The sequence below is a fragment of the Cinclus cinclus genome, chromosome 1 (assembly GCF_963662255.1).
Source record: "Cinclus cinclus chromosome 1, bCinCin1.1, whole genome shotgun sequence".
NCBI lineage: Eukaryota > Metazoa > Chordata > Aves > Passeriformes > Cinclidae > Cinclus > Cinclus cinclus.
This window is the reverse complement of record NC_085046.1, coordinates 128,411,292-128,420,776: the sequence shown is the minus strand read 5'-3', so window position 1 is coordinate 128,420,776 and position 9,485 is coordinate 128,411,292.

The following is a 9,485-nucleotide window of genomic DNA, read 5'->3' as shown; positions in this document are numbered from 1 at the left end:
ATACCACAGTTATTTAGTCACAGAAATGAAAGTCCCACAGAAAGTCCCTTGAGGTCCTAGCTTGTGTATGGTGTGCCAAAAACAGCTGATCATCCATCACTGGCAGAAATGAAAATTATGTGGTATTTTTGACATTTTCTATTCTAAGCACAGGAATTGGTTCTTTAAATAGTGTTCATTGTAGGTGGTGGCAACACAAAATGTACACCCTCCTCTCTTGCAGACCATTGGGTTCATCAATGGCTTGCCCATGTGACTAGTTTTGATTACCAAAGTAGGTAATTGAAATAAGCGTGATTATTTATGCTTGGCTTGGCCTCTAATGAAAGTAGAATTCCTTCTAATAGCTAAAGGTCAGTCTCAGCATCGATTCAGGTTTATCAGGTGAGCCGTGTAATTTGACTCTGAAGTGAAATTACCAAAATCCTAGAAGGTTTGACTCCAGTTTTGTCACTTCTTTGGAGGTTTGTAATACTTTCAGTGGAGGGCACAGCTGCAACCAGATCTCATGGTCTTGCTGAGGTGAGTGGTAACACAATAGATTTGTGGCAATTTTTCCAGCAGGAACCACATTTAGGGCCACCTGGAATATCCTCTGAAAAAAATGTGTGCTAAAATGAGCCCCAAGTTTGGTATTTCGACATAAAGTACTTTCATTGCATGTTTAAATCTATGAGAATATTCAGTCCCTTGTTATCTATTCCTACCCTTGTAAAAGGCTTCAAGGAAGATAATTCAGCATTCGAAATTCAGTTATCATTTAGGGAGACATACTCTGGGAACTCAATTACCAGCAAGAATTCCTGATGAGCTGAAGTTTGCTGCTCTTCTTGCTACCATGGTTGCTGGTACAAGTATTCATAAGAAGTCCTGTGCTCAAGGAAACACTTCATTTCTTATTAGGCCTTGAAAGTTCCACCCTGTGATGTAAAATAGTGTCAGTATGAATATTGTCTGCATGGGGAAGAGAAGAGCTGAAACCAAGGGGAAAATGAGCCACGTCTGACTTATCCATGCTCAGGCAAAGAGCATCTTTTTTTAACCTATCCCAGGACAACAAGCTGGTTGGTTATAAGCTATAAACCTTGACCAGTTTTGTCTTCATGGTCAAGCTCTACATTTCTAAGGTTCCTACTAGCATGGCAACAATAAATCCTGTCCTTTGGAGGAGCTGAGAAGAGGGTGTTGGAGTGATATTCTTTCATGTTGCTGGTTTTACACAGTCATGGCAAAGGGAGAGCCAGGTAAGCCTGAGCAGTAGAAACTCTTTCTGTATTCTCAGCTGAGAGGTGGTGAGGGGGGACACAAAGGTCATAATTTTCCAGCCATTTTTGCTGGTTTTTGAAACATGTTTTCATTCAAAGGCCAATTTTCCAGGTTCTGAGCTGAGGGGCATTGACTGTCGAGGCACTGCAGATTTGTCTATATAGTCCACTATATGAATTCCAGTGGACTTTCTAACTCAGTCACTGCAAATATATTCCGTATATCATATACACAAAATGTGTATTATAATATTAATTTTTAACTAAGAAATTAAGAAAAAGATATAATAAAAAGTTGGAATATTGCTGGGCTTTTTTTTTCCCCTCAAGCACAGAGCAGAATTCATTCTCAAATCTCTAAGCCTTTAATTCCTGACTCAGCTCACAGGGTCAGCAAAAATCCTCACGAGGGCAAACCCAGAAGGTGAGGAGGTGAAGCAGTGAGCTGCAGTAGTGGGGACTTCCCTTCAAGGGAAGGCTTAACACAGGGCTGGCTGTGAGCACCTGCCCCAGCTCTGGGGCTTGGATGTCTGCAGGAAAATGCTTGTCCCTACACCTGGGAGCCAGAGCTGCAGATCCTGCCCAAGATCTGCAGGGATTGCCTGGCTGTGATTTCTGACAAGAGAAAGAGAATGAAGAGCACCTAAGTCCTGCTTCAGTTTGAAGGAGGAATCTTGGTATCTGGGCTCTGCTCCTGAGCTTTTTTCTGATTTTCATGCAGTGATTTCTAAATGTAACAGTACAGGCAGCAGAATCTGTGATAACAGTGATTAAAAAAGCCCAGGAGACTACTTTCTTTTATCACGTCTATTACAGTGTCCTACAGGTGGGTACATACATCCAGATGATTGACTCCTCTATGACCATCTGCATTTACATACGTGTGTGAATAATAAAAAGAAGCATCAGTCTGCCAGCTTGATGGTTATTTCACATCATAATGCTATCAAGCTTTGTAAAAAGACTATAGATGAGGTAAGACTTGCATTTTCTTTTTAGATTTTACACAGTGTTACGTATTTTGAGCTGTCCAAATTTGGACATGTCCATATAGGTATTGAGTTATGAATGCAAGAGGTTAAAAAATGGTTTCTTCTGCATTTATGAGGGAGAAAATAATTTTGAAATATGCAGTTTATAAGTCGTAATGCATATGCCTCCAGAAGACATCATGTTACAGGACACCAGCATCCTGAAAGAAATTTAATATCTCCATGCTACAGTATGGACCTCAAGTTTTAATCTTCCTTGGAGGTCTTGCTTGTAGAGTAAACACAAGTAATCTCTAGAATATGCATTGTTTATTCCAGAAGGGCCCCTTGGTTCCATTATGTCATTGCTTGCAAGAAGAAAAAGAAAAACTAAAATCTATCATCTCGACCTGTGCAAGTTTAATAGCTGAGGAGTCCAACAGCATTAGCTCAGTTGCTAACAGGGGCTAGAGCCTGCAGCAGCAAACTGGGGAACTTCTCTTGTGCCAGGGGTGAAGAAGGCAGGGGAGTGCAGCCAGCCTGTGTACAGTGGGAGAGGTCACACGGCCACGCTTGGAGACAGAGCCTGACAGAGCCACATGTGAGAGAAAACTTCTGCAGGGATGGGGCTGACCAAGCCCTTCAGGGAGATCTTCTGGGAATGAAGGTGGGAATGTGCTGTCCATTAGTCAGATGTGAGCTGATTCAGCTTCCTCCTTCTCTCACACCTACCCACAAATGAAACCAGCTTGGGAGACATCTGTCCAAGCTCTGGTGAGCTGCAAGGTGCCATTCCTGTCATTGCAAGCCAAGAATGAGGTAAATGTGGGTAAAGGGCTGCTGGAAGTGGTGGCTAGGCTGAGACACAGCAGTGACTAGGAGAATTACATCAATATAATGGACAAGGAGCACTCTGAGGACAGCCAAACACAGAAGCTGGAGATACATGGAAGCACCAACAGGGAAGGACTGTGCCCCTCAGAGGGGTGAAAATTGTATGTGAATTTCCCTGAGCAAAAATAGAGCCCATGTCTTCCAGCAGGTGGGCAATTCATAATGACTGCTGCAAGGAAAGAAGCAAGCAGGAAATGTCTCTGCTTCTAAGACAGTGCAGGGGAACCTCTCCTGAGCTCCTGGTCATCTGTTTTCTGCTACATCAGAAAGGAGAACTGATCCAACTGAGAATTAAGATTAACAAGTCGAAACTGAAGAGCATGTTCTGGGAACAGGGATGATATAGGCAAGGTTTTAATCATCCAAGGCGCAGCATGAATAGGCCAGTCAAAATGCCATATCTCCTGGCCAGGAGAACAGGGCCACACAAACGGTGTAGCTTCACTCACTCTGGCCATCCAGCATTATTACTGTGAACTACTGGATACCTCTGCCTTCCCTCTTTTGTGCAGAGCCTGTAAACAGTCAGTGCTGTGCTTTGGTCCTGTCCCAGCACCTGCCTGCATGGTTTACCTCTCCCCCTTATGCCCTTTACCATGATGTCTCTTGTTTAAGATGATTTCTCACAAAAAGGTGTTCATCTGCTTTTCTTGGTTTGTGCTTTTTTGTCTAGGTACCCTCTCCCCAGCACAATTCTCACACCATTGTATAAAGAAGATTATCTCAATGTGAACGGGGGTGTAAACAATAGAAAGGGCAAAGCTACCAAAAGAGTGAGACTTGTCAAAGGAAGGTTTGAAGAATACCTTAAATGGAAGGAATCTGTGGTCCTTTAACACTTAATATATTCTCAGGATTATGAGAACTACAGAGATTTGGTTGAATAATTTAAGGTTGAATGTTTGTGTAGAAGGGAAAAGTGTTTCACAAAGAGTTGTCAGGAAAATAGAACTGTCAGGAAAAAAATGAAATGTTGGTGGGGATGCATGTACTTATTTTGAAGTGCAGGGTACAAGACACAGCAATTATATCAGTTTTGGTAATTGTACCATGATGAGAATCCACAGTCCTCACAAAGGAGAAGACAGAAAAGTAAAAAAAAAATAAATTGCATTGAACTTGGGAAAAAGTGGAGTTCTATAAAATAAGATTATTGATAAGAAGAATTTCATAAGAAATAAACCAAAGAAAAGCATTAGCAGGAATGACCAGGTCTCTCTATAAATGGAGTGAATGATATATGTCCCAAAGCAAAAGTAGTATTAGGAAGGTTAGTAAGAATAAACTAAATCAGAGCTCATCAGCATTCTCAGTCTCAAAGAAGCTCAGACAATTATGAGTAGGTTACACCACTAAACTGAGTATATAGAGTAGGAAAATACAGGCAAAATCATAATTATGTCACTGCAACTATCAGTGCAATGAAGGTAACATGAAAATACATTATAAGTGCATTGGTAAGAGATACATTGTTTGGGAGACACTTTTTTGTAGGAACCTTTCCCCAGCAGTGTTATGAAGTATCATCTGGGAGAATAAGGGGGCACAGGACATCAGGAAAGGTGGAGTGACTGAGCAGTCTACAGAGAACAACCATGTGAATGAAGGGATGCTGAAAGTGCCACAGTGGATTAGCTATGGAAACTAAGACTGACCATTATTTACATTTTTCACAATCAAGGAGGTTGCAGGTATATGTGATTCTGCTTCATGAGAAGTGAAGGAACGGGGATAAGAGAAACTGAAGTTTGTTTTCAGCACTACTTTTCTATACTTCTTTTTCCTCAAGTGGTACTATCTCATTTTGACACACATTAATTATGTTGTGAAATTATCATACCCTAATAGATCCATAAAAAAATATTTTCTAAACAAACAGAAAGGGGGAAGAAGCTGAGGTCAGGCGGTTCCAGCTAGTTTGGGAAGTGGAAGAGGTATATCAGCTGAGTTGAAACCAGGAGTAAAAGTAAAAAGACAAAGAGGAAAAAATTAAAAAGGAGCAAGAGAGAAACGACAAAGCTGATAAATGGGAAGGCTGGAAAGGATGTGACTAATGATATGAGAAGAGTTGTTTCTGGAAAAACTGACTAGTTGAACAATGATTCACACAATAAACACCTGGACGTTTGCCTTTTTTTTGTTGGATTTACTCAGAGAAACAGCTGGCTCAAGGACCCAGTCTCCCTGCTGAATTTCTTCTTGTGATTTTATCTGTGGCACCATGTTATGACTGTTGTAAAGCCTTAAGTGCTTCTGGACTTTGTAATGTGTTTGACATGGGAGATTTTTTTTTTTCTCCTGTGTGGCTGAAACCTGAAAGCAATTGCTCTGTGCCTGAGAAACTCTTTCAGCCAGAGAAAGATTCTGGGTATGACAGGCTCACCTCTGACTTTAAATAATGAGGACATTCAATTAGGCATGCTAGGTACCTCACGTTTGTGTATTTGTACTTCAAGTAATACACTGCACTTCCTAGTAATTGAACTTCCAAGCAGAGTCACTAGCACTTGAAAGACAAATGCTTGACTTGTTTATAGGGATCGCACTCCTGACATCACAATTTGAGTTACTCTGCACTTGTTATGTCAACGACGATGAAAAATGCCATTAGGAATTTGTGTGTATGAATTTGGTTCTGACGCGTGAAGTCTCGCTGTTTTGAAATTACTGCTTCATGTTGGAAGTACTGCTCATTCATATCTGACTGGTACACAGTAAATCTGCATGTAGGTCACTTAAAACCTACATATTTACAAGAAAGTTAATTTCCCTCCCCATATTATATTTATTTAGAAATCATCAGCAACGAGTTTTAATGCTTTATTCAAAACTGTTTTTGAGCTGTGCTCTAAAGATAACTCACAGCTAGCAGACAGCTTTGAGAAAGTCTGGATCATTCTGAGAACACTTGTGTATTAAAGCATGCTGAAAGCATAGCCTAAAGCATTTTTCCTGGAGAAACAAACACTGATTTCTAGGGAAAAAAATGTGATCTGAAACAAACAGAAGGCCTAACTTTCCCCAGAACTGTACAGCTTAAAGCTGCCATCAATTCTAAACACTTCTTTCTTTAGATGCGTAATTCAGAAAATAACTTGCTGCACAAATAATTTGTCAGTGCTCAAGAGCAATCTGTCAGACTGAGGAAATTGAAAGCAGAAGTTAGAACCTGGATGAGAAGTAACATTTCTCAAGACAATAAAATAAGCCTGTCCAACACTTCTGAAATAAAAAGTGAGATATTAAAAGCATAACCTTTTAAGAACTGCAATTAAAAAATAAAACAAGAAAAAACTTGTTTTTTCTAAATGTATTTTATTTATTATTTGTTTTACCATTGTACTTTATGGACCCATTGATTTCAGTTCCCTTTACTGCAACTGTAATGCAGAGACTAGTGGGGACAAGTTCCCTTGGAAGGCTGCAAACATAAACATGAAAGATGGCACACAAGGGAAAGGAATGATCGCATCCATTATGATATAAGTATCTGGAAAAGGGCAGACAGAGTGATTTGCCCGAAGTTACCCAAAGTAAATTTTTAGCAGAGCTCACAAAGAATTTGAATTTTCCAATAAGAGGACTGATGAATTATTTTCATAACTTGGCTGGGTCCTTCCCATGAAAGGATCTGCTGTGAAAACAAGCCACCTTTATGTCCAAATTCTTGTTTTCTGAATGTGAATTGTTGCTGGGACTAGGCAAATAGCAAACATGCTCTCTACTCAAAGCCCATGCACTCTCCTCTCCACCTGCTCTCCTACAGAAAGGCTGTCTTTCCCCTATGGTTCCAACCCATGTCCAGCATGCTCTTTTCTCACTGCCTGATTGAAAAAAATTCAATCAGAAAGAAAATAATGAAGAACATAAAAATATTAAATATTGTAAATTGCTTGGAGCTACCTTGATTCCTTATGGGTGTTGTTTTATACCACACCTAGTCATTACAAGCAATAATTGCCCATGCAGTTAATGTTTGAGCTGCTGAATCTCTGAGGGCAGCTATGAGGAACTATAAACTGGATAAGCACAGACAGACATCACCGACCTGTGCAAAGGTGATACCCACAGCTGAAAGAAAGAACTATTTTTAGAGCAAAATAAGCTTTTCATGTTACAGGTAAGGGATGATTTAACTGCTATTTCACAGAAAGATTTTCAAAGCTGAAGCGGGGGTTTTGCTAAAGGATTTTCAGGCAGTGTTAGGATCTCAGCTGTCCCTGTAAAATGGATGACTGCTGTGCTAAGGCTTAGTCTGGTTAATATTTGATTTGGATCAATTTCCTTTGTTTTCTCTTTCCTGAATTTGAACATCTGAAATCAATCAACTAAAGAAAATATTATTTTTTTTTCCGTGGAACCAAATACTTGTGATTGTTGCTGATCTTTAATCCCCGGGAATATTCTTTTTTCTCTGAATGTTTATTATTGAAAGTCACTGGAATATTTGTATGATGGTTATCCTAGAGATTTCTCTTCAGTCATGGGAAGCATGGGGGATTATTAAGGATATGGGACTGAGACGAAGCTAAGAAATGAAGGAGAAAATATGGCTCCAGACCTCAGCCCAGATCTCAAGCTGCTTTTTGTTAAGATTATGCTATTCTAATCCTGAAACTTCCTGTTAGTGAAAACTTTTATATGAATCTATATGTACTAGTACTCTATTCTGAGTGACAGAGGAGTATGGATTTTGGGGCTTCAGTCCTTGGCAGTGAAATGGTTCATGAGACTTGGTAACAGTTTCCATCCAAAAAATAAATGTTTAAGGACTGATCAAGACTTGCAATAGGCACCATAAATGTAATGATATAAAGAAATTATATTCATGTTCAAAGAGAGGGGAACATCAAAGGCACTTGTCATACGAACGGTGAAATGGCTGCATTTTCCATGGCTGCATTTGATAGTCAGATCTGGACAGGAGAACCTGGCCATGACACAGCCACATTTAGCAATTAATTTTCCAACATTTTCTGTCCCCAGAAGTAAGCATTTATCCCTGAAACTTATTTCTCTTCCTGGGAGGTCTTGCTCCTTCTTTATTCCCTGAATCCAGACCATGGTACCTCAGACCACCCCATAGAGTTTTTACTGCCTTTTGATGCCTCCTCCAGTACTTTCAGCTCCCTGGTGTTCCTCCACTGCTGGCTGGCATAGGGGCACCTCCACCCGTGCCTCCTCCAGAGGGGCAGACAAAACTCTGCAGGGAGCCCCTGGGCACAGACTGCAGCCTTACAGGATGGAGAGGGAACACCTTGGGTACTCTGTCCCACCTTCCACTCCAAATTAATAAGGAATGAGTTTTTTGAAGTTCCCACATGGCTACTAAGTGCAGCTGGAACTGGCTAACATATTCAAAAGGAAGTGGTATGAGGGGAGGGGAAGGGAGGGGAGAGCAGAGGTTGTACAAGCAGAGAAACTGAAAGAATTTTCATTGACTGTTTAACTGGAATATCAGCAACAGTTTTGGTACGAAGCGTCCTTCCAGGAGGTTCCAAGTGTCTTCTCCTGTGCCATCTCCTCTGACTTCAGGAGGTCTGTGAAGGACCCACTAAAGAGGCATCAGAGCCAAGCATCTGTAGGAGGCTAAATTTCAGCCCTTGACTCCTGACAAATGTAATGATTTTCCTGATAAATTTTGGTTTCAAAAGCGTGCAATACCATTTTCTTCCAGTACCCACACAGTTATTGCCAGCCCCAGGAAAGAGCCCAGTACTTTGAAAGGTGTAATTGCACACACAGTATAACACAGCTCAGAATGGGATTTGAAAGATAAAGTCCTGGGGCATGTCCTAGAGTGAGTGCTGTAGAGAACAGCAGTGTGGGTAGCAGTTTCTATATTTACAGGTCCCCTTTTTGTGCAGTCACCGAGGAAAGAAAAAGAGCAGGGGGAAAGGGTGTGATTGGGAAGCACAAGCGGGAAGGCATCTGGAGGCAGCTGTGCTTCCCACTGGGGGCCTCCATGAGACAGAGCTGGGGAAAGATTCCTTTAGGTGTGAGCCATATAACATGAAGCACCTCTTTAGAGGTGGCACAGTATGCCAGCTTCACCTCTTTCCAGAACCACCCTCATCCTCTTCGTTAAAATCCAGAGAAAATGAGGAAGCAGGATTGCATTTTGAGAAAGCCATCTAGTTTTCAGGACACAAATTTTGCAGGTGTGTGCCCAATATTTCTTTGAAAATTGAGGCAGAAAGTGCTCGTGGACTTGTAAATTTTGTTTCCAGTAGCTAAGTTGTTTTAGGGGGTGCAGACGCCATAGGCTTCATTTGTATCTGCAGTCTGCTGGAAACAGTTGGTTTTTTGGAAACTGAAGATAGACGCTTCAGGATGTCTGTGCAAGACTTTTGTC